This window comes from Fundulus heteroclitus, unplaced genomic scaffold (genome assembly GCF_011125445.2).
Source record: "Fundulus heteroclitus isolate FHET01 unplaced genomic scaffold, MU-UCD_Fhet_4.1 scaffold_593, whole genome shotgun sequence".
NCBI lineage: Eukaryota > Metazoa > Chordata > Actinopteri > Cyprinodontiformes > Fundulidae > Fundulus > Fundulus heteroclitus.
The window spans coordinates 10,272-34,919 of record NW_023397026.1 but is presented as its reverse complement, the minus strand read 5'-3'; the positions used below and the strand labels follow the sequence as shown (position 1 = coordinate 34,919).

The window sequence follows — 24,648 nt, the reverse complement described above, 5'->3', positions numbered from 1 at the left end:
CTGTCGTCTCTGCACCAGCCCACCAGCTGCTCCACCTCCTCTCTGTAGTCCTGGTCGTTGTCGTCCCTGATCAGGCCCACCACCGTTGTGTCGTCTGCAAACTTCACGATGTGATTGGTGGTGAACCCGGGGACGCAGTCATGAGTCATCAGGGTGAACAGCAGGGGGCTCAGGACGCAGCCCTGAGGGGAGCCCGTGCTGAGGGTGATGACATCAGAGGTGTTCTGACCGACCCGGACTGACTGAGGTCTGTTGGTGAGGAAGTCTAGCAGCCAGTTGCGAAGAGGTGTGCTGAAGCCCAGATGTTCTGGTTTTTCCATCAGATGCTGTGGGATGATGGTGTTGAACGCTGAACTGAAGTCCAGGAACAGCATCCGCACGTGGGTGTTCTTCTCCTCCAGGTGTGCCAGGCTCAGGTGAAGAGCAGAGGAGATAGTATCCTCAGTGGAGCGCTTCCGCCGGTAGGCAAACTGGAACAGGTCGAGTGTTGGGGGGAGACTGGAGACGATCTGTTCTTTCACCAGCCTTTCGAAGCACTTCATCATGATGAAGAATCAGGGAATCAGTGCAACAGGCCAGTGGTCGTTAAAACAGGTGACTTGAGGTTTCATGTATTTCAACATTTCTTCTCAAACATTTGAGAGCCGAAAACTGTTCTCCACCTTGCATTGCTAAACCATTAGTTTTTATATTGATAATATTCACCTTGGACAAATACTGGTTATGGATAAATAATAATGTAAAGTGTCGAGGCTATCAAATCAACCATGACAGGTTTGCTGGTGAATCAAAAAGCCACAAATTAATTGCTGACTTCAGTATTTCACTATAGGTCAGCTGTTCTGCAGGTCCTAACAGTACAATTTGATCAATAACTAAAAATCACGTTTAATCTCCAGCTTCTCCCAGAAATGCACTGACCAGGTCAGATGGAGGGAACTCAAGTTCCGCCTGTCTGACAAGTGAAGCCGTCCTCTTCACAAACTGCTTCCTGTCGTAGCTTCCTGTCAAGGTTTGCATAATGTAACTGAAAACTCTCCTATGGACGCTATTTTCCCCCAGTCTGTCTTCTCTATTCAACAATCATGACCTCTGACCCTATTGACAACCGCAGCTCTGTCAACATCCTTTAAAAGCTGCAGAGCCCCAGATGCTCCTCTATGTATGACAGAACATGCCTGTGCTCGGGACTTTCAGATAACTTCTCTATGATACACACCGGGCCCTATCAGCAAACTTCACAGACATGAAAGTTTCCAGCATCAGCTTGGGCCTTCTGTCGGAAATTATGGAATATCTGTGATGATACGTGGCAGAAATAAGAAACGAAAAAGGATAACAAACAGGAATAAAAAATCTTACTTAAAAGTCAAACTGTGAGATGCAACCTGCCACAGAGACAACATCCACCACTAAGTCATGTAAACTGGGTTTATTCATCATTAATTATCTGTCAGGAAAATCCCTTTTAATTAATGACTTACTTATTGACAATAATCTTGATATTATGTTTTTAACAGAAACATGGTTGCATGACCTTAATGAAGCACATATTCTGTTGGAGTCAACTCCTCCAAACTACAATTTTCTTTGTGAGAGCAGACAGCAAAGGAAAGGTGGAGGAGTGGCAGCATCGTTTAATGACTCACCAAAGTGTAAAAAGGTGTTTTTGGGAAAATTCGACTCTTTTGAACATTTGGCTCTCCAGGTAAAGAGCCCGGTACGAACTATGTTTCTGAATGTTTACAGGCCTCCTAAGTCCACATCAAACATTTTTAATGATTTTAGTGACCTCCTATCTGTGAAATGCATTGATTATGACTGTTTAATTATTGTGGGAGACTTCAACTTTCACGTTGACAACCTTGAAGACAGAAGTGCAAAAGAACTGTGTGACAAACTTAGGACTGTTGAACTGCTGAACTATAAAACTGGACTCTGCACCACATTCGCACCTTTGCATCTCTATCTAGCATTACAAATGCTGCCGAACTCTTAGTTTCTAAATGCGTTCTTGCACAAATGCCCTTTGCACAATCACTTCTGCACATATAAATGGTTTATACTCACCTGCACACTGTGATTGCACACCATCTCTTTCTCCTGCATTGTTTACATTTTAATTGTTTACTTTTAAATCACTGCTGCACTTTATACTGTAATTTACAAGCTGTATGCAACAAAATTTCGTTCTGTACACACTCTGTGCATACAAAATGACAAATAAAGTTGTCTAAGTCTAAGTCTACTTAGAAATTTTGGTTCAACTCAACATGTTAAACAGCCAACGCACAAACAGGGACATATTTTAGACTCGATAATCACTAAAGGTCTAAAGATTTCTAAGGTCAATGTAACTGATGTTGCCCTATCTGATCACGTTTCTGTTACCTTTGAAAGCATAATTTCCAGTGACTCATTTAGCCAAAGGGACATCGTAACAAAACGCACCATTAAGGACAATGCCATAGAAACTTTTATTCAAGCTTACTCTGCTATTCCAACGTTGGGCTGCAACTCAGTAGATGAGCTAGTAGATAACTTTCAGTCTAAACTCTCAGACATCATTAACTGCATTGCTCCAGTTAAAGTGAAAGTTTTTTCCATTAAGAAAAAATCTCCTTGGAGAAATGCTCCAGCAGTTAGAAATGAAAAAAGGGAATGTCGGAAAGCTGAACGCAGGTGGAGAAAGAATAGACTCCAGGTTCACTATGACATCTATAAAGAGACACTTTACAGATATAACTTACAACTGAAAAATGCAAGAGAATCTTTCTTCTCTGAGATCATCAAGAAAAACATTAATAATGCTCGTGTCTTTTTTTCCACAGTCGACAGGTTAACAAATCCTCCTGTGTCAGTGGCTTCCAAACTCCACTCCACCAGGGCCTGCAATGAATTTGCTAACTTCTTTAGTGAGAAAAACCAAAAGATTAGAGGATCAGTTTGTACTTCCATATCAACTCCAGAACCAAAAGTTGCATCCAACTGGAATTTATCTTGACAAAATGTCCCAATTCAGCCAAACTACAAAAGCTTAGAGAAGTTCCTCCTCCTGCTGCGTTGATGTTCTACCCACAGTTTTCTTTAAGAAAGTTTTGCCTGTCATAGCGTGTGATTTGACTCAAATAATAAACACCTCCCTTCTGTTTTCCCTCAGTCCCTGAAAACAGCAATTATCAAACCACTGCTGAAAAAGAATAATTTAGACAAACTACTACTCCAGAACTACAGGCCCATCTCAAACCTCCCCTTTATCAGTAAGATTATTGAAAAAGCTGTATTTCAACAATTAAACACCTTCTTAACAACGACCAGCCGCTTTGATGTTTTCCAGTCAGGTTTCCGTGCTCACCACAGTACAGAGACGGCCCTTATCAAGGTGTTTAATGACATCCATATAAATACAGACTGTGGAAGAACCACCGTGCTGGTTCTATTGGACCTCAGTGCAGCATTTGATACTGTTGATCACTCCATTCTGTTAGAGCGCCTAGAGAACTGGGTCAGCCTCTCTGGTACAGCTCTCAACTGGTTTAAATCCTACTTAAAGAACAGGGAATTTTTTGTATCAGTAGGTAACTTTACATCCCAGACGACAAAAATCACATGTGGGGTTCCCCAAGGGTCCATCCTGGGTCCCCTCCTCTTCAATATCTACATGCTCCCTCTAGCTCAGATCATAAAAAACAACAACATCAGCTACCATTACTATGCAGACGACACACAGCTCTACATCACCATGTCACCAGGTGACTCTGAACCAGTTCAAGCACTGAATAAATGCCTAGAAGAAATCAATACGTGGATGTGCCAAAATTTTCTTCAATTGAATAAAAACAAAACTGAAGTAATAATATTTGAATAGAGGAGAGATCCAAAGTTAGCACACAGCTTCAGTCGCTTCAGCTAGGAACCACTGACCAGGCCCAAAATCTGGGAGTAGTGATGGACTCAGACCTGAACCTCAAAAAGCATCTAAAGACAGTTACAAGGTCGGCTTTCTATCACCTGAAGAACATTTCCAGGATCAAGGGACTAATGACTCAGAAGGATCTGGAAAAACTAATCCATGTGTTTATTTTTAGTAGAATTGATCACTGCAACGGTGTTTTTACAGGTCTGCCCAAAAAGTGGATCAGACAGCTGCAGCTGATCCAGAACGCTGCTGCCCGCGTCCTCACTAAGACTAAGAAAGTAGAGCACATAACCCCAGTTCTAAAGTCCTTACACTGGCTCCCTATATCTCAGACAATAGACTTTAAAATCCTTCTGTTAGTCTATAAATCCCTGAATTAGCACCTAAATCCATCACAGACTTGTTATCAGGGCATCAACCCTCCAGACCACTCAGGTCTTCTGGCTCCAGCCTGCTCTGCAGAACCAGAACCAGAACCAGAACCAGACATGGAGAAGCAGCATTTAGTTCCTATGCTCCACTGATCTGGAACAAACTCCCAGAAAACTGTAAAAGTGCTGAAAGCCTGAGTTCCTTTAAATTAATATTAAAAACACATTTGTTTAGGATTGCCATCGACTGTTTCTAGTTTAACTGTTTTACTGAAACATCATTAGTTCAACTTTTTTAGTTTCTACAAACAGGGTGTCTAAGTCTGTCAATAAAGGAGCTGCTCAGCTCCTCTGCAGTCTGGTGCAGGGGGTGGAAGGTGTTGTCCATGATGGATGTGAACTTGGACAACACCCTCCTCTCAGCCACTTCCTCCACAGAGTCCAGACAACAGCCCAGGACAGAAGTGGCCTTCCTCACCAGCTTATTCAGCCTCATTCTGTCCCCCTCTGTGCTGCCAGGAGCCCAGCAGACGACAGCATAGAGGAGGGCTGAGGCCACCACAGAGTCATAGAAGGTCTTAAGCAGAGGCCTGCTCACTCCAAAGGACCTCAGCCTCCTCAGAAGGTGGAGGCGGCTCTGGCCCCTCTTGTATAGAGCGTCAGTGTTATGAGTCCAGTCCAGTTTCAGGACATTGAAACTCTCCACAGTTTCTATGTCCTGCCCCTGGATGTTCACAGGTGAGTGAGGTGGGGGTCTTCTCCTGAAGTCGATCACCATCTTCTTGGTCTTACTGGTGTTTAAACACAGATGGTTCTTCTCACACCAGTCCACAAAGTCCATGATGACCGACCGGTACTCCAGCTCGTTCCCCTCAGACACACAGCCCACAATGGCCGAGTAATCAGAGAACTTCTGAAGGTGGCAGCTGTCCGTGTTGTAGGTAAAGTCCGAGGTGTAGAGGGTGAAAAGAAATGGAGACAGGACGGTGCCCTGGGGGGCCCCGGTGCTGCAGAGTGCCATCTCTGACTGACAGCCGTGCAGCCGCACGTACTGAGGGCGGTCAGTGAGGTAGTCCATGGTCCAGTTAGCTAGATGTTTGTCCACCCCAGCGTCCTCCAGCTTCCCCCTCAGTAGCACCGGTCTGATGGTGTTGAAAGCGCTGGAGAAGTGAAAGAACATGACTCTCACAGCGCTCCCGGTGGTCTCCAGGTGGGTGAGCGCCCGCTGCAGCAGGTAGATGATGGCATCCTCTACTCTGATGTTGGGCCGCTAGGCAAACTGCAGCGGGTCCAGGGTAGGGCTCACCACGGTGCGCAGGTGTGCTAGGATGAGGCGCTGAGGTGTGTTGGTGTGACTGTGAAGGGGGAGGAAGGCAGGACCGAAAGTGGTGATGGGTCCGGGGTTGGTGAGAGTGGCGGTGGGGGGGAGGGTAGGTCTCTAGAGGGCTGGGGGTTGGAGACGTGTAGAGAGTTGAGGGCAGGTTTAATGTTTTCTTTTAGGTTCTATTCTCCCATCTTCTATTTTGTTTTGTTTTTAGTCAAACTGTTTTTAATGTTCTATTTTTTTTCGACATTTTATTCCTATTTGCTTTTACTCTGTTTTATTTTCCTTTATTTTAATCATGTAAAACACTTTGCATTATTTCTGTACTCAAATGTGCCATACAAATAAATTTGCCTTGCCTAATAAAGCACTGAGGCCTGCAGACGTTTCATTCAGGATGAGACATTGAACACTGAATAATTTTGGTAGGTTGGCATCTTCTGGGAAAGTTCTCCACATTTTTCATAATAAAATTTATTTCATGACACAACATTAGTATTATCCTGTCATTACCACCGTAAACCCTGTTTTTTAAGTAATGTGGTTCTTGTTTAAGCTGCTGATTACGACATGAGCGATGGAAAAACTAAACAAACAAACAGATTAAAGTTGATTCTAAATATTGTTTCCTCATGTGGATCTTGGTTCTCACTGTGCTTCTCTGTATTTACGAAACATCAGATATTATCTTGTAATAATCCCTCTCCAGATTGACAGACTTCAGTGACTTTGTTTTTCTTCTGTTCTCAAATTTAGATCAGGGCAGGTAGTTTTGAGTTATTTAGCCAACTTCATCTACATTGCATGGAGTTGACTTTGCTTTCAAAAAAACTTTAAAACTTGTCCCAAATTACAAAAGAAAAAATATATTATGAACTCAAATTTTTTTTTAGTTTGTGCAAGTTGTACACATTGTTTGAAAAACTATGAATTACTCTATGCAATTCTGCTTTTGGTGTTTTGACAAGAATTATTAGTTCTTACACTGGACTCTTTATCTGGATGAAGGATTTATGTTTGAGTCATCAAACCACCAGCAGATCACATGTTAGTCTTCTTAGGAAGTTCTGTATTCTAGAATACTAAGTACTTCCCGTTAATTGTGACAGCAACATCACTCATGGTTTTGACAGGCCTCATCAACAGCCAAAGAAATCTGCCAGTGAGGTTAAATTGATCTATACAATTCTCCACCTCTTAACATTTTAAACTAAATGTTGCATTTTACAGTGTACGGGTTTTATTGCGGCGATTTCGTGTTTCTGATAGCAACAAGTAATGTCTAGATTTGGTGACATCAAACACAAAAACTGTGCACAGTCTGAGTTAATTCATGCTTTATCAAGCAAATAACTGTATTTCCACATAGAACCAACAGGTAAGGATAGATTCTTCCTTATCTGAAATCTTTGCTAAGGGCTAAGGGTCTTGCTCAGGGGCCCATAATGGCAGTTTGCAGGAATTGAACTGGATACTGTGACCTTATCAGAGTGCAAGTGTGCTGGTCTACTTCCCACTCTTCTTTAAGAGTCAAAAAAGGAAAAAAAAAATCTTTGGGTATAAGAAATATACCATATTAGTTGTAGTGCCATTAAAGCCATGGTAAAAAAAAAAAAAATCAGATTGCTTTGGAAGCAACAGAAGTTTGGGACTCTCACAGGAACGAAGGACCTCCCCTCGCAGGATTCCAACAGTGCTTTAAAACTTTGCTCCCACAGTACAACCCCTCAGTTTTCACTTCTCCTTCCAGGGATTCTCAAGGAAAGAGAGTCCCCCCTGCACGAGTAAGCCAGGTATGGGGTCTCATCGGGCCGCAAAGACCCACAAGCTGACTACAAATGAGCCTGTCAGAAACTCAGTTCAGGCTGGCATAAGAGAAACTGCCAGCCGAATCAAAGATAAATCACTCACTTCTGCTTAAAACAAATATATATATATATATATATATATATATATATATATATATATATATATATATATATATATATATATATATATATATATATATATATATATATATATATAATGTGTGTGTATTTCATTACATTAGCCAAGCCTGAACATCCTTTGTATTTTTTTTTTCAAGTTGTCCCACTTTTTTTTGGCCTTTTGTGGCTCAACTTCACCCTCCAGGCCCGTTTTTTGCAGGATTGTTCTAAACAAGAGAAATGAGAAGAGATAAACACACAAGGGTCACTACTATCACAACTATAAGATTAAAAAAAAGGGACATCTGGGCATCATTTGATGTGATCAAAAGATTATATTTGTACGTTGGTGTTTGAACAGGACTTCTTTGAACTTGTGTGAATTTTACCTACAAATGCAACATGTATATGGAATTATGTCTCAACTCTTACCTCCATCAGACTGTGGCAGTGTTTTTGGCCCCGGTAAAGAGGTGGTCATTTTGCCCACGGAGTTTTATCAACTCCTCTGTATGCTCCCTGCTGCCTAGAACAAAATGACATGTAAAGCATATTTCTGTTATGTCAACAGGCAAAATGACTGTTCTGTATAATTACGCCGGTATTGTTCTTCAAGTGAATTATACTTTAAACCTTATTATACTGTACTGTAAATTAACTATACGTTATTGAGTAGTGATGGGTCGATGAGGCGTCATGAAACGTTTCGACACATTGCAACTCTGTGCCGATACTGTGTCACTGAATACTGACACCTGCTGGACCTTAAAAATCACTACAGGCAACCTGGTTGACAGAGTTAACTGACACTGATTTGATGACCAAGTATACACAATACAATTTAAATCATTGTATGTTGCATTGTATTATTTTATATTTTCATTTGAATTAAACATGTATTTGATTTTTTTTAGATACAGTCAATAAATAATGTGAAGGAGGATGCTTGTGGACTGGCTTTTTTATTTTTTTTTTACAAATGGTTGATCGGGCGCTGTGTTTAGTTACCCGACTGATATCATCTGTTCTGAAATCGGACATGCTGAGTATGACAAAGGGAGGAAGAACTACTCAGAGTAGCAACTTTCTACTCAGTGTAGATCAGCCGTTTTTTTCTGAAACGACGCTCAGAACAAAGACGCACAGCGCAACCCGCCCAACCAAAAAAGCGTTGCAGAACCCATCCATCAGTGGTGCGCTCCGATCAGCACCTGGCGCTCACAGAGCGAGACTGTGGTACACCATCACACCAGAGTTGCAAAATAGTTAAAAATTAACCATTATTAACCGTTATTTTGTTTACAGTTCAGCTTGGATTTTCTTTACTGCGCAGCATAGCTTTGCTGTGCGCGAATGCACACGCGTGCAGCTTAGAGGGAACAGAAACAGTTTGGCGCGTCAGTCAGTTCGAAACAGGTGCTGTATTGGTCACGTGACCGAAACAGTTCCTGTATCGGTCACGTGACTTTTCCGTAGCAATACACACATCGACACGGGTTTCGCTCTATGAGACCGACACATGCGCCGACGCATCGGTGTTGCCGGACCCATCACTATTATTGAGTATTCAAACAAAACGTTTGCAGTATTAACAGCCCAGTACAGCTGGACTGATGTTATTTCTTCAGCTGCATTAAGCTTTGACAGTTCTAATCATTTGTAATAAACTGTATGAGAATAAATTGATCGGATTTGTGAGGGACACAGTTATCAGCGCAGTTACAATAAGATGTAGGTTAAAATCAAAAATTGTGACATTTTTATGAAGGCTTTTAATGTTGTTGAACGTCTCTCGTATCAACAGATTAGCTCTAAGCTTTAGCTGGTCCTACAAATTCCGGTGGCTCCGTTACCGTCACGTATTTTAATAGATGTTCAGTTAAAAAATAAAATAAAAACAAACTACTTACATTTAAAGCTGTACACAGCGCTGCTGCTGCTTTCCAGTCTTGATGAAAATCCGCCTTTTCTTTTTTTTCCTCAACTACTCAGACCTCTCAACTTTTATCAAAAGTTAAGAGTGAGATTATGCTAATTTGGGGGCGGGGCTTGTTTGGGGGCGGGGCTAACCGGACCCTGGTAGAGCCGGTGGAGTCAACTCCATCTCATTTTTATCCCACCAGACATTGAAGTAGACATGTATTACTTGTGTTAAAAAGAGAAAGAGACGTATTAATACTTTATTGTTCAGTTAATGGATTAAGACGTAAAAAAATACACAATTGTTCAAATAATACTGAATAAAATTAAGTAGTTTTAAGTTATTGACCGAATTATTACACTGTTACACATTTATCTATGGGTTGGTGCGTCTTTACGCACGATCCACCTGCTGATGTCTGCCTCTTTTCAGCTCAATGCACTTCTAGACTGTAACAGTTTATATCCATTATCATCACCTTTCACAGCGACAGGTTTCTCAGTCAGTCGCCGCGCTGACCAGACAAATCTCTATTGCTCTCGTCAGTGCGCTCTGGGCGGTGAGGTGAGCGGATTTTACCCCCGTGCGCTGCGTGCGAGGGATAAACAGCGGAGAAAATGCATGACTAAATTGGCCATGGCTGTCTTTATGTTGCAGAGACATGCCAGAATGGCAGGAAGGTTGTTCAAGACAGCATTGACAGACCTCACCTTGCAAGCCCATCTTGTTGTGGATAGCTCCACAAGTTGAGATGGTTTTAATCCCAGTTGGTTTTGGATTTCTATGAACTTGTTGTGGTTGACAAGAGAGTTGCTAAAAAACGTGTAGATGTTTTCAAGGAGATCAAAGAATGTGGTAGCTTCAGGTATAGCCTTGCATGTGTAGCACAGAACAAGATTGAGCTCATGTGCGTAACAGTGCACATACACAGCTTCAGGGTGTTGCTCTCTGAAGCGGGCCTGAACACCCCCAACTGGTCCACTCATCACAGCTGCTCCATCATATGTTTGTGCAACACACATGAGGTCACTTAGATTGTGGGACTGTAGCAATGCCTCTATTCTATCTACAATTGACTTTGCGTCAAAACTGTCTAGCTTTTGTAACCCAAGAAATGCCTCTTTTGGCGTACCCCCTTGTGTGACATAACGGACACAGACAGCCAGCTGCTCTGTATGTTGGTCTCTGGCTTCATCTGCCATCACAGAGTACATTTTGGATGATTTAATTTGTTTTGTGATATTTTCTGTTATTTCTTGTGAAATGGTGATCATTTCATTTTGGGTCGAATGGGAGAGGTAGACGGCATTAGATGGAGGCTTATATTTTTGGAGAAAGGGGTCAAACTCTGAGGAGTTGCATGCATTCGAGGAAGTTGCCTGGATTATGACTTGTGTCTTGCTCATCATGCCCACGGAATGGGATGCCTTGCTTCCCTAAAAATATGGTTACTCCCACAATGCGCTTAAGGTATTGCCGCCTCTCTTTTATTTCTGCTGCGCTTGCAGTATTCAGCTGCTCAATCACATCATGATTTTGTGTGCTTTTAAAGCTCTGCCAACAGGTCATGCTTGACATGTGGAGGGCACTTTTCTCATGCTCACGGAAGGTATCCAAAGCCCTTTTCCAATTTGAAAAGCCAAAGCTACTGTAAAGAGTATCCTTGTTGGTGCGAATATTCTGCCTTCCATAAATCCGACATGAAAAACAAAATGTAGAGTTCTTGGTTACAGAGTACTCCAGCCATTTAAATTGCTCAAACCAGTTTTTATTAAATGCCCTCTGCTGGGTACCAAACTGGCTGAGGGGGTACTGGGGGAGGGACACCTGCTTTGGGCCACTTTCTGGGGTCCCTAAATCAGTATCTGGTAGTCCACCTGCTGCTGTCCCTAGCTGGTCTGCCCTACATGTAGCTGTGTTATCTGCATGACAAAAACAAAAACAAATCCCAACATTCCATCAAATCAACTGAAAATAGCTCAATCTCACCTCATCAACTCACTAATACCAATTTAGGTCAAGTAAATGTAATCTAACAATGTATATCTCAAATTAAAAACATCAGGTATATCATGAAAAGTTTCATATGGAGTAGGTCTAGACCTATACTCGTAATAAAATAAAATAAAATTGGACCAACACATTCACAAACCTGAAACAGCACTTGTTTGTGGTGGTTCACTGGCTGATGCTACTGCAGACTGCAGTAGCAATCTGCAGTCTGCAGATGACCCAGTGTCTTTACTGCAGGATGGCAGCTGACCTATATTTAAAATCATACAACAGTTTACAGTATACAACAAATTACAGAGTAATTTGATTGAACAAGAGACATTCCAACGAGTACTATTGCTCCGAGCCGACTTGGACCTCGGATATGACACCACGTTCTCACTTTGAGAGTTTTATTCAACTTTCCATCGTCTGACTTGGATACTTTTCAACATCCTCGGACGTCCGAGTCAGATGGATAAACGAATGGACCATTTACCGATAACTGCTCTGGGACAGTTCACAGGCATTCTAAGGACCGTTAATTACCGTTAATCCATCTGTTTTAACTTCCAAAACCAACATTTCATCAGACTCAGAGCAGGACAAAGGAAGGAGGGAGGCCTGGATACCAGAGATCAGATCAGGTGCTGATGTGTAGATGTAAATGGTACAAAGCAGCGCTGATGTGTGGAGACACATTGTTCTGAAAATGTTGACATGTTGCCTAGCAACAGCCTTGTTTCCTTCCACCTGATGAACTGTTTGTGTTGGCGGAGCCAAAAAATATTTAAATCAACAAACAAATCACATTTTTTTGTTCTATTAACTAATAAAATCTGTTTGTAGAACTGTTGTATAAAAGCTTCTTATCTTTACCGGTGAGACAGTCAACAGGTGTGCGCAATTCTGTTCCCCCGTGAAAATCTGTTTCCCCTGTGTCGGGAACGCGCTTTGCAGCCGTTTTCCCGGCGCTTCTAATTGATTTCTCGGTAAAACAACTCATATAATCATGTCAAGGTTGTAACAGTCAGTTTAATCGGCAGCTGTTTACAAAATTGTAAAATAAAAATAAATAAACGGGACAAACAACGTCTCAGGATCAGTCAAAGCTTCACATACCTGGTACATCAGTGTGTTTTGCAGCAGCTGTTGGCGCTGCTGCTGGTGGTGCTGCTGGTGCAGCCGTCGGCTTTTTGAAAAAGCTTCTGATATCCATTGATCAGCCACTGGCCTATCCGTTTAAATTTTACCGCGGAGGCGCTCTACTTCTAAAAGCTGGCAGCGACGAAAGAAAACACTTCTTCTTCTGCACTGGAAGGCTACAGCCTGCTTCCCCGCGCATGCTGCCACTCTCTGGTGAATTTCAGTACTGCACATTTTACAACATATCAGGTGAGAAGCGAGATCCGGGGCTCAGTGGGCTCATCGGGAAACAACCGGGGCTGTAGCATAGACGTAATATAAGAGTAGACCCCGCATTGACTGTCGCGGCGCAGGAATTAGGGCCACCATCTTGGGGCGGTCGACCTGCTACCCTAACCTGCTGATTCAAGCTGAACACACTAATGATACCTCAACACTGTGCGGCTTATTTTTGTTTAAATCGACGGACTATTGACGTAAGGGGCTCAAGGGACAACTTTTCACAAGTAAGATTAAAAGATATTGTTTATATTATAATGGGATTTTCTAATATTAGGTAGAGAGATACAGGTCTACACATCCAAGTTTTTGAGACTTAGTCTCTCCAAAATTGCATCCACTCCGTGAAGGCATCAGAGCTTTAGACATTGGTAAATAATATATATATATATATATATATATATATATATATATATATATATATATATATATATATATATTATTCGCTAATGTCAAAGTTCTGATGCCTTCACAGAGCAGCTACAATACACATATATCTTTCTGTAGATAGATAGATATTTATATTTTTTTATTATGGCCTGGCTCCTGAACCATAACAAATCAAAGGGAAGCCCCGCATGGGATAACATAAAATGGGATTTATTTAACAAAAATCATAACTGGTTGGAGAGGAGAGGGAAAGAGAGATGTAGGTGGCAGAGAGAGAGAAAGAATGAGCTGAGGTCCTCCGAGCTGGTCTGATCTGAGCTGCTCCCACCTGGGGTTGATCATACGGTGCTTGCGCTGTCAGGTGAGGAAGCTTGCTCACGTCAGTCTGGCCAGCTGCCTCCACTTCCAATCAGCACCAATTAGAAGCTCTACACAGGGACTCAGAGGAAATTATATATATATATATATATATATATATATATATATATATATATATATATATATATATATATATATATATATATATATATATAATGAGCCCTCGCTAAATCGCGGTTCACCTTTCACGGTCTCGCTGCTTCACGGACTTGCATAGATGAGCCGCTGCCGTTCATTACAGTTCTCAAAAATAATCGGTGTCGGCATGTCGGTTTATAAGAATCTTTTTGCCCAGAAGAACAACAAATACCGATAACTAAGTTCTTCTCCCGAAAAAAAACACACCTGCACCGCGGGCTTTAGAAGTAAAAAACGCTACAGAGCGGAGTCAGGATGCAGCGGCTCAATCAGAAAAGCAGTGAAATACACGCGAGTCACTATTTGTCCTACTGTACGTATTTTTTTCATAATCCTTTTTCATTTTCTCCCGTTCTAATCCAATGGCTTGGGTCGCGGTGGAGCGGTACTGATCGCCGCAATTTGAAGCCTTCAGTTCGATTAAAATTATTATTTTACAGCACAGTAGTTATTTGTCAATAATAATAATAATAATAAACGTTTATACAGTACTTTTATTTGTTAAAGAAATGCTTGGGTCTGTAAAAAGATTTTGCTCTTTGGTTTCATTGTACTATGGAGTATTTCATTGTATAATAATTGTAAAAAACACAAATAAAGGTTACTACTTTACGGATTTCGCCTATCACGGGTTCGTTTTGGAACGTGTGTGTGTGTGTGTATATATACACACGAGTTATAGTTGATTAAAATTGATTCTGCACCTGGTTAACACATTAGACTGAGCGGAGTTGTCGACCGCCCCAAGATGGCGCCCCTAAATCTCGTCAGCGCCTATAGGCGAGAGCGGTTGATGCGGGGTCTACTCTTTATATACGTCTATGGGGTCGGAGACCTGGTCCTCCAGGCAGACTCTGACCCCGGTTGCAGTCACAATTTAAGCAGATCTCTCCTCGGCATAGGGACGTTGCTTCTGTGCCGGCTTTTCAGCTCTGCGTTGCCCAGAACCAGCTCCGTCTGTGGTGCGCTGAGAAAGCAGAACAAAGCTGGCATAGACGGATTCCTTCACTTCGGCATCTGTTTTAAGCAGAAGTGAGAGACTTATCTTTGAATCAGCTGGCAGTTTCTCCCTATGCCAGGGAGGAACTGAGTTTCAGAAAGGCTCATTCCCTTCTGCTCGCGGCCTCTTCCAGGCCCCATCGATGGTTCCGGGAGGCCTTCAGTCACATGGCTCCCCCCGATCTCCTTGAGAGCTGGTCATCTCTGTGTCTCAGCAGCTTGGAGTCAGGAGAAGAGATCGAAGAGAAGAGAGCGGGCAGAGGTGTGCTGTGTCTTTTATCTGTGAGGAGGTGGTCACAGCTGACCTCCTGCCGAGAAGAAGGGACGAGCGAGAGAGAGGGGGAGAGGAAGGCTTCTCCTGGCCCCCCCTTATCCTTTGCAGCAGGAGTGGACTTTCTTTATTGAATCATCCACTGTTCAGGATTCAATCTGAGATCACTATCATGGCATAACAACAGACACACCCCCTGCTGTCATTTTCTGAACAAGCTGATGCTCTCTGTCACATAAGCGCTGTTTGCAGGAACCTTTCACACCCCTGCTCCACCAATTTATTCATTTTCAAAAAAAATTCTCATCTTTTCTCTGTTACTGGCGACTTGACGTGAAAGCACGATTCATTCTTTAGTTACGTGAGGGAGCCGTGATCCTCTTTTCACTTCTGCAGTCAGTGTCAGACAGCTGCTGCTGCCTCGTCCTGCTGCAAACCTCGCTATGAAGCTTCAGACCCGCCTGCAGACGGAGCAAAAGAAGAAATAAATCAGGTTCTCCACTCTGCACTTTGCAGAAATGGATCAAATACAGAGAGATGCAGCATGCTGTGAGCTGGAGCCCTGATAGACCATGTAAAATGGAGCCAGGAAGTAAAAGAAGAAAGAAAGGGGAGCAGAGAGGGAGAAGCTGAAGAAGAAACCCCTAACCCTAACCCTAAAGAAAGCACTGGCCTCTGATGCAGCAAAGTTCACTAAACTGAAGTTTTCTTCATAAAGGAGCAGGGAAGATCTAAAGATTAGAGGCCAAGAGTGAAAAGGCCAGCAGCCTATTAAAAATAAAATAGTTTAATTGGGAGCTTAGTCTCACTGACTCAACTGACTCATTTAAACAAAGGTTTTAAGCTGCTGAAACCTTTTAAAACATGGTTAACAAAGAGCCAATGGAAAATAACTTTAGTGCTAAAATATCCTTGAATGTAGATTTAGTGCATCCTGCATAAACCAGTAATAAATCCTGAAAATATTGAACTTGTTATATTTTTGTATTTTACATTAACTTCCTATTGAGTTTAGGAAAATATCTGTAGTTATGTGAATCTAGCCAATGCATTAACTAGTCAGTTAGTAGATGTAAAATGATCAGTTCAGTGAGTAGCAGCAGTGCTGCAGGAGCTCCTGCTGGCATGGAGGTGGAGAACAGCAGCAATAAGGAGTCGGAGCAGGAACCTTAGAAGAACACAGAACACACCTGCAGGTTCTAAGCTTATGTGGTGCCGTGGCCTGGGATTGCAGGAACATTGCTGCTGTTTTTGCACAATTTTATTTTTAATTCTTGCAAATAGTCTTTTTTCACATCTATTTGCTTATATATTCATACAGGTTTTACATATTTTTAAATCACCACACTCAGTGGTACATGTATTTAATCTAATAATGTTATTTTAATAACTGTACAGGATTATTTTGTCTTTAGTTGTAAATTTGCCGTTACTCTACGGGCTCCTATCCTTATTTGTGTTTTTCTTTTTATATTTTTCATCTGCTTCCATTTTCCTTTCACTTTGCTGCTGGTCCACATGAAATTTCCCCTGTGTGACAGTGAAAGCTATTTCTATTCTGTTTTATATATTCTGTTAAACTCATAAACTTTGTGAAAGCAAAGATCATACAGACTGAGAAAGAAAAGCTTTGCAGCGTTATGGGCAGCAGATCAGAGAAGCCGATATTCCAGCAAACATGGAGCTAAAAGGTTAATAAAACAGAAGCAAAGCCTGAATCCTGGCAGCAATAGTCCAGAAAGGATCAGGGAGACGAGGCTGGAGGCAGAGAGCCGGTCTGTGAGGCCAGCTACACGGGAGCTGGAATCAGGGTGAAGATAAGGTCAGAGGTCGTGTCCACAGGTCAGAAGGTCAATGAGCTATGAAGCTGATTTATTAATCGCTGTTTGGATGCCACAAAACGTTTGACTATTAATGTCTCCAGTGATCCTTTGTGTTTATTGACTTATTAGGAAAATGCAGAATAATTTTTCAGTAGCAGCTGAGTTCTCCATCATTAATGTTTAGATGATGTAAAAAGGTTACCTGACTCCGCCAGATAGATTTGCTCCGCATATCCATCTGGAAACCTTCCGTTGAAGTAATTTTGGGAAGGGGCGAAAATACTGGTTAGCTGATTGGCCTATGTTGGTGATAGACGGGCCAAATAAACCAATCAGATTCGTCGTCACTCTGTTACGAGCGAAGACGAAAACACAACCACAAGCCAAGCTACTCTTGCTGCTGCAGGTAAAGGCTCGTTAGCTCAGCAAAGAAATACTCTGTAATTCCGATAAAACTTGCTCGATAGCCACGCTAACGCTAGTTTCATCGGCTGAAGCCGCCATGTTCTTTAGACTGAACTGTCGCGCTTCCCGTTGCGTCACACCTCAACCCGCCTCAAAGCCAACGCTGATTGGACGTTCGTTTGGTGAACGGCTCCAAATTTTCTTTAACGGAGAGTAGCCAGACTGATCTGCGAGTGAAACCTTGAAAGCTCGCGAGATCAGGATGGTCTCACGAGGCTAGTAAAAAGGTGCTTTTCAGTGATAATCACAACAGATTTGCCATGGAATGATAACCTGCATCACAGAAATCATTTATTGTAGCTAAAACCAGATTTTATTCATCAGTTGGCCCAAAACTGTGATGAATTTAGGAGGACCCAAGAAATACCCGAAAACAAGTGAGTACAAAAATAATATCAGTCTTTATTTTGACGCTGGCGGCGCGGTCCCTGGCTCGGCTCGCACTCTGCGACTGGTCGCTCCTGAAGGCAGAGTCGCAGGTTAGTGACCAGCAGGTATTAACAGGTTTGTTAGAGAGAAGTGAGGTCACTAACCTGGATGTGCTGAGGGCAGGACTCTGACTCCTTATGACGAAGGCGTCTGAGAGGGGGTTATCCAGGGCTCTTTGTCCAGGTCCGGTCCAGGTCTTTGTCAGGGGAAAATCCGTTTAGCTCAGGCAGCGGTTTCCAAGGGAGAATCCAACAGAGCGTCCAGGTCCAGGTCCAGGTCAATCCAGAAGGCACAGACAGAACAGGGGGCAGGCGAACTCGTTTACTCACGGACAGGCTGGGGTCAGAAACACGGTGAGGCAGTCCAATTCTCTGAGGCTGACAGGCAGGACCCAGGCAGGCAGACAAATCCAAAGGGGCAGGCAGGTATCCAAAGAACAGAGGCAGAACAGGTCGAGAGGCAGACAGGCAGACAGGAATTTCAAAAATGCTGGAAGCGCTCACCATATGGCTAGAGACGTTCTGGCACTGGAGGCTACGAGGAGCAGAGCTTTTAAGCAGCCAGGGTGGAGACAGACACAGGTGTGCTGATTGCAATCAGCAGCTCCAGTGCCAGAAACGTTACAGAGCCCCCCCCCTCAAGGGCGGATTCCAGACGCCCCAGGTTGGTCTGGATGGGCTCTGTGGAAATCCCTAATAAGGGATTTGTCCAAGACGTGGCGAGCCGGAACCCACTGCCGTTCCTCAGGACCATAACCCTCCCAGTCGATGAGGTACTGGGTGCCTCGACCCCATTTACGAGACTTAAGGATCCTCTTCACGGTGTAAACCGGAGAGCCATCCACCAGGCGGGGGGGAGGAGGGGGCGTGGTGGTGGGAGACAGACTGGAGGTGTTGACAGGCTTGATACGGGATACGTGGAAGGTGGGGTGAACCTTCATGGTTGAAGGCAGACGGAGACGGACCGCCACTGGGTTGATGATTTTGGTGATGGGAAATGGTCCAATAAAGCGTGGCGCCAGCTTCTTACTGTCCACCCTCAGAGGAAGATCCCTGGTGGACAGCCAAACCTTATCTCCCACTCGATAGGTTGGGGCAGGAACCCGCCGACGATTGGCTGCACGGGACTGACTCTGAGATGCGGCGAGTATGGCCTTCCTGGCCCTTCTCAAGGCTCGCCGACACCTCAGAGCAGAAAGACGGGCGGACGGGACTCGGGACTCAACCTCTTCAGTGGTAAAAACTGGCGGTTGGAAACCGTAAACCACATAGAAGGGAGAGAGGCCAGTAGAGGAGGAGGGTGCAGCGTTTATCGCATGTTCCACCCAAGGTAAGTCTGCGCCCATTTAGAGCGGTCCGCCTGGAAGAAAAGGCGGATCTTGGTCTCGACCTCCTGGTTCATTCGTTCAGTTTGTCCATCTGACTGGGGGTGGAAACCGGAGGAGAGATTTACAGAAATCCCCAGCATCGCACAGAACTCTTTCCAGTAACGAGCCACAAACTGGGGACCCCGATCTGACACAATGTCAGAGGGCAGACCGTGCAGCCTGAAAACCTCCCTGGCAAGGATGAACCCCATCTCCTTGGCAGAGGGGAGCTTGTTTAAGGGGACCAGATGGACCATCTTAGAGAAACGGTCAACGATCGTGAGGATGACCGAGTGACCGTCAGAGGAGGGGAGACCCGTGATAAAGTCCATTGAGAGGCTGGACCACGGTCGAGGAGGGACTGGGAGAGGATGAAGCAACCCCGAAGGGGGACGACGAGACACCTTAGCCTGGCTGCAGGGGGAACAGGCTGCAACAAACTCCCCGACATCTTTGACCAGAGACGGCCACCAGAACTGAGACCTGATGAGGCGAATGGTCTTGCTCACGCCTGGATGGCCGTATAACCGGGAGCTGTGACAGAACTCTATCACCTTTGATCTGAGTTCAGGAGAGACAAAGAGCCTGTCCTTGGGGCAGGCTTCGGGCATCTGGACAGAGGCGAGGGACTCCCTTACCTCCCTCTCAAGTTCCAGGCGGGAGACAGCACACCTCACAGAATCCGGCAAGATGAACCCCCGTTCCTCCTCCGGATCCCCCTCGTAAGCCTCGAAGACCCTTGATAAGGCATCCGGCTTGGTGTTTTTAGACCCCGGTCTGTAAGAGAAGGTGAAACTGAACCGACTGAAAAATAGTGCCCACCTGGCCTGCCTGGGGTTGAGTCTTTTTGCAGTCTTGAGGTACTCCAGGTTGCGATGATCAGTCCAGACTAAGAATGGTATCTTGGAGCCCTCGAGCCAATGCCGCCACTCTTCAAGGGCCAGCTTAACTGCCAGGAGTTCTCGGTTGCCAACATCATAGTTCTGCTCTGAACTGGATAACCTCCTGGAAAAAAAAGCACAGGGGTGCACACGACCATCCTCCCCCTGCTGGCTGAGGATGGCTCCGACTCCAGAGCTAGAAGCATCCACTTCTACTACAAACTGTTTCTCAGGGTCAGGAGAAACGAGGACCGGGGCTGAAGTGAACAGCTCTTTAAGGCGCCTGAAAGCCTTGTCTGCCTGTTCATTCCACATATACTTAGTCTTACAAGAGGTGAGGGCGTGGAGAGGAGAGGCTACCTGGCTGTAGTTCTTGATAAACCTCCTATAAAAATTAGCAAATCCCAGAAATCTCTGGAGTTGCTTACAGTCCATCGGGGTTGGCCACTCAGTTACGGCCCGAACCTTGGCTGGATCCATGGCAATCTGCCCAGGCGACAGAACAAAACCAAGGAAGGAGGTAGACGTAGTGTGAAACTCGCACTTTTCTGCCTTAACGTAAAGTTGATTTTGAAGGAGGCGGAGGAGGACGGAGCGGACGTGTTGCTTATGAGCAGCCAGGTCCTTGGAATAAATGAGAATATCATCAAGATAAACGAAAACGAACCGGCCGATCATGTCCCCAAGAACCTCATTAACCAGGTTCTGAAAGACTGCTGGGGCATTAGTTAGGCCAAAAGGCATCACCAGGTATTCGTAATGGCCGGTGGGGGTGTTAAAAGCGGTCTTCCACTCGTCTCCCTCCCTAATCCGGACTAAGTGGTAGGCGTTGCGGAGGTCCAACTTGGTAAAAACTTTAGCCCCTCGGACCTGGTCAAAAGCAGAGTTCATCAAGGGAATAGGGTATCGGTTCTTAACCGATATGTCATTTAGGCCCCTATAATCAATGCAAGGGCGGAGGGAGCCGTCCTTCTTTTCAACAAAGAAAAATCCCGCCCCAGCTGGAGAGGACGACGGGCGGATGATGCCTGCTCTTAGGGACCCATTGATGTAGTCCTGCATGGCCTGGGATTCTGGAGGGGATAATGAATAAAGGCGACCTCTGGGTGGAGCGGCGCCTGGCAACAGGTCGATCGCACAATCATATGGGCGATGAGGAGGTAAACTGGTGGCCTTGGCCTTATTAAAGACCTCCTTTAAATCATGGTATACGGAAGGAACTCTGGACAGGTCCGGGTAAAACTCATCTGCTTTACCTTCGGGAGAACGGGGAGGCTGAGCAGAGGACAGACAGAACTCGGAGCATGAAGAGGCCCAACCCGTAATCTCGTTACGCCTCCAATCAATCTGGGGGTTGTGTTTGCGGAGCCAGGTAGCGCCCAGGATCATTGGAACCTGCGGAGAGTCAATAACCATAAAGGTGAGTCTCTCTTTATGATTACCTCCCAGGGTCATCTCCACCGGCTCAGAGATGAGGCGTGATTGGTTGAGCTCGTGCCCATCCAGGGCGAGAACACTACGAGCTGAAGAGGCGTTCTGTAGAGGGACGTTAAGCTTCCTGGCCAGGCCTTCGTCCAGAAACTCAGTGTCGGCTCCTGAATCAATGAAAACCGAGAGCCTGTGGGACTGTGAGGAGAAAGACAAGGTAGCAGGAATTAAACGGTTAGGTGGGACAGCAAGCTTGGTGTAGCTCAGTAGGGATGCCCCACCCCCTACTGAGCTTGGTCTTTTAACGGACAGTTCCGGACCTGGTGGCCCACCCCTCCACAGTAAAGGCAAAGTCTCTGCTGTTGCCTGCGCTGGTACTCATCCTTGGTTAGGCCCACCTTACCCAATTGCATGGGCTCTGGCTCTGAAAGCTTAGGCGAAACCGGTGAAGTAACAGGGGAAGGAGCCGACACTCGAGGGGGAACAGACGACGTCGAACGACGTTCCCTTCGCCGTTCCATGAGGCGGAGATCCACTCTGTTAGCCAGCTCATCGAGCTGCTTCAGGGATTTGGGGTACTCTCGAGTGGCGAGCTCATCCTTAATCTTATCGTTGAGTCCAAAAATAAAAACGTCCATAAGGGCAAACTCGTTCCAGAGGCTGTCGGCAGACAACAAATGAAAATCAATAACATAATCTGCCACAGACCTAACTCCCTGTCTCAGGGTCAGAAGCCCCCTAGAGGACTCCCGGCAGGGCAGCAAGGGACTGAAAACTCTTACAAGCTCCGTGGAGAAATCATGATATGAGTGGCAGATGCGTGAGTCATTTTGCCACTCGGAAGTTCCCCACAACCTGGCTTTGCCGGCTAGTAGTGAAATCACGTACGCTACTTTGGACCGGTCTGAAGGGAATGAGGAAGGTTGCAATTCAAAATGTATCTCACACTGTGTGAGAAAAGCCCTGCAATGTTCTGGATCACCGGAGAACATTGCCGGCGGGGAGAGACGGGGCTCTGACGAGGACGACGTCACCGGAAGTGACGGAGGGCCAGAGGAAGCGGCTTGCGGAAGTGAAGGCTGCGTGCTCCCCTGAGTACGAAGATGGCCTAAAATCTCCGAAATGCCAGCTTCTAATTCAGAAATGGATTTCTCTACCCCCGCGCGCCACTGGGTTTCGGGTACAGGGTCCATGTTTGGCCAGAACGTACTGTGATGAATTTAGGAGGACCCAAGAAATACCCGAAAACAAGTGAGTACAAAAATAATATCAGTCTTTATTTTGACGCTGGCGGCGCGGTCCCTGGCTCGGCTCGCACTCTGCGACTGGTCGCTCCTGAAGGCAGAGTCGCAGGTTAGTGACCAGCAGGTATTAACAGGTTTGTTAGAGAGAAGTGAGGTCACTAACCTGGATGTGCTGAGGGCAGGACTCTGACTCCTTATGACGAAGGCGTCTGAGAGGGGGTTATCCAGGGCTCTTTGTCCAGGTCCGGTCCAGGTCTTTGTCAGGGGAAAATCCGTTTAGCTCAGGCAGCGGTTTCCAAGGGAGAATCCAACAGAGCGTCCAGGTCCAGGTCCAGGTCAATCCAGAAGGCACAGACAGAACAGGGGGCAGGCGAACTCGTTTACTCACGGACAGGCTGGGGTCAGAAACACGGTGAGGCAGTCCAATTCTCTGAGGCTGACAGGCAGGACCCAGGCAGGCAGACAAATCCAAAGGGGCAGGCAGGTATCCAAAGAACAGAGGCAGAACAGGTCGAGAGGCAGACAGGCAGACAGGAATTTCAAAAATGCTGGAAGCGCTCACCATATGGCTAGAGACGTTCTGGCACTGGAGGCTACGAGGAGCAGAGCTTTTAAGCAGCCAGGGTGGAGACAGACACAGGTGTGCTGATTGCAATCAGCAGCTCCAGTGCCAGAAACGTTACAAAAACTCACAGTTAAATATTTAGGTAAAACAGTTTTACCTAAAAATCATGTGATTGACCTGGCAGGCCCAAACGTATTGTGAGGGTTTGCTGGGAACGTCTGGCGGAGTCCCCCGTGAGACGGATCTTTAACTCCCACCTCCGGGAGAACTTTAAACACGTCCCGAGGGAGGCGGGTGACACTTAGTCTGAGTGGACCATGTTCAACACCTCTATTGTTGAGGCGGCCTAGTCAGGGCTGCGGTCGCAAGGTTGTCGTGCATGTCGCGGCGGCAACCCTCAAACACGCTGGTGGACACCAGCGGTGAGGGAAGCCGTAGAGCTGAATAAGGAGTCCTACCGGGCTTTTTTGGCCTGCGGGACTCCGGAAGCAGCTGATGTGTACCTGCAGTCGAAGCGGCAGGCGGCTCGGCTGGTCGCCGAGGCAAAAACTCGTGGGAAGAGTTCGGAGAGGCCATGGAGAAAGACTTCCGTACGGCTTTGAAGCAATTCTGGTCCACTATCCGGCGTCTCAGGAGGGGAAGCAGTGCAGTACCAACACTGTTTACAGTGGGGGTGGTGTGCTGCTGACCTCGACTCGGGACGTTGTGTTTCAGTGGGCGGAATACTTCAAAGACTTCCTTAATGGACACTGAAATTTATTTATTGAGATTTACTGCATTTTACTGTGATTTTCCAAGTTGTATGAAAACGAAATTTCGTTCTGTACGCACTCTGTGCATACAGAATGACAAATAAAGTTGTCTAAGTCTAAGTCTAATCCCACCAACGCGTCTTCCATTGTGGAAGCAGAGCCTGAGGACTCTGGGTCGGGTTCTCCCATCTCTGGTGCTGAGGTTGCCGAGGTTGTTAAAAAGCGCCTCGGTGGCAAGGCCCCGGGGGTGGATGAGATTCGCCCTGAGTACCTTAAGGCTCTGGATGTTGTGGGGCTGTGTTGGTTAACGCGGCTCTGCAGCATTGCGTGGACATCGGGGGCAGTTCCCCTGGATTGGCAGACTGGGGTGGTGGTCCACCTATTTAAAAAGGGGGACCGGAGGGTGTGTTCCAACTACAAAGGAATCACACTCTTAAGCCTCCCTGTTAAGGTCTATTCCAGGGTTCTGGAAAGGAGGGTTCGTCGGATAGTCAAATCTCAGATTCAGGAAGAGCAGTGTGGTTTTCGTCCTGGCCGTGGAACACTGGACCAGCTCTATACCCTCAGCAGGATTCTGGAGGGGGCCAAGGCTGCCCTTTGTCACCAATTCTGTTCATAACCTTTATGGACAGAATTTCT

At 45.4% G+C, this 24,648-nt stretch overlaps 1 long non-coding RNA gene across 1 annotated transcript; it reads right to left on the bottom strand.

Moving 5' to 3' along the window:
* Positions 1-7,678: 7,678 nt before the first annotated feature.
* LOC118561279 lies at positions 7,679-9,474 on the bottom strand. The gene is made up of 3 exons (XR_004929914.1): positions 9,453-9,474; positions 7,975-8,068; positions 7,679-7,769 (listed from the first exon to the last, which is right to left on the bottom strand). It is a non-coding gene; the product is annotated as an uncharacterized LOC118561279 (long non-coding RNA).
* Positions 9,475-24,648: the final 15,174 nt, after the last annotated feature.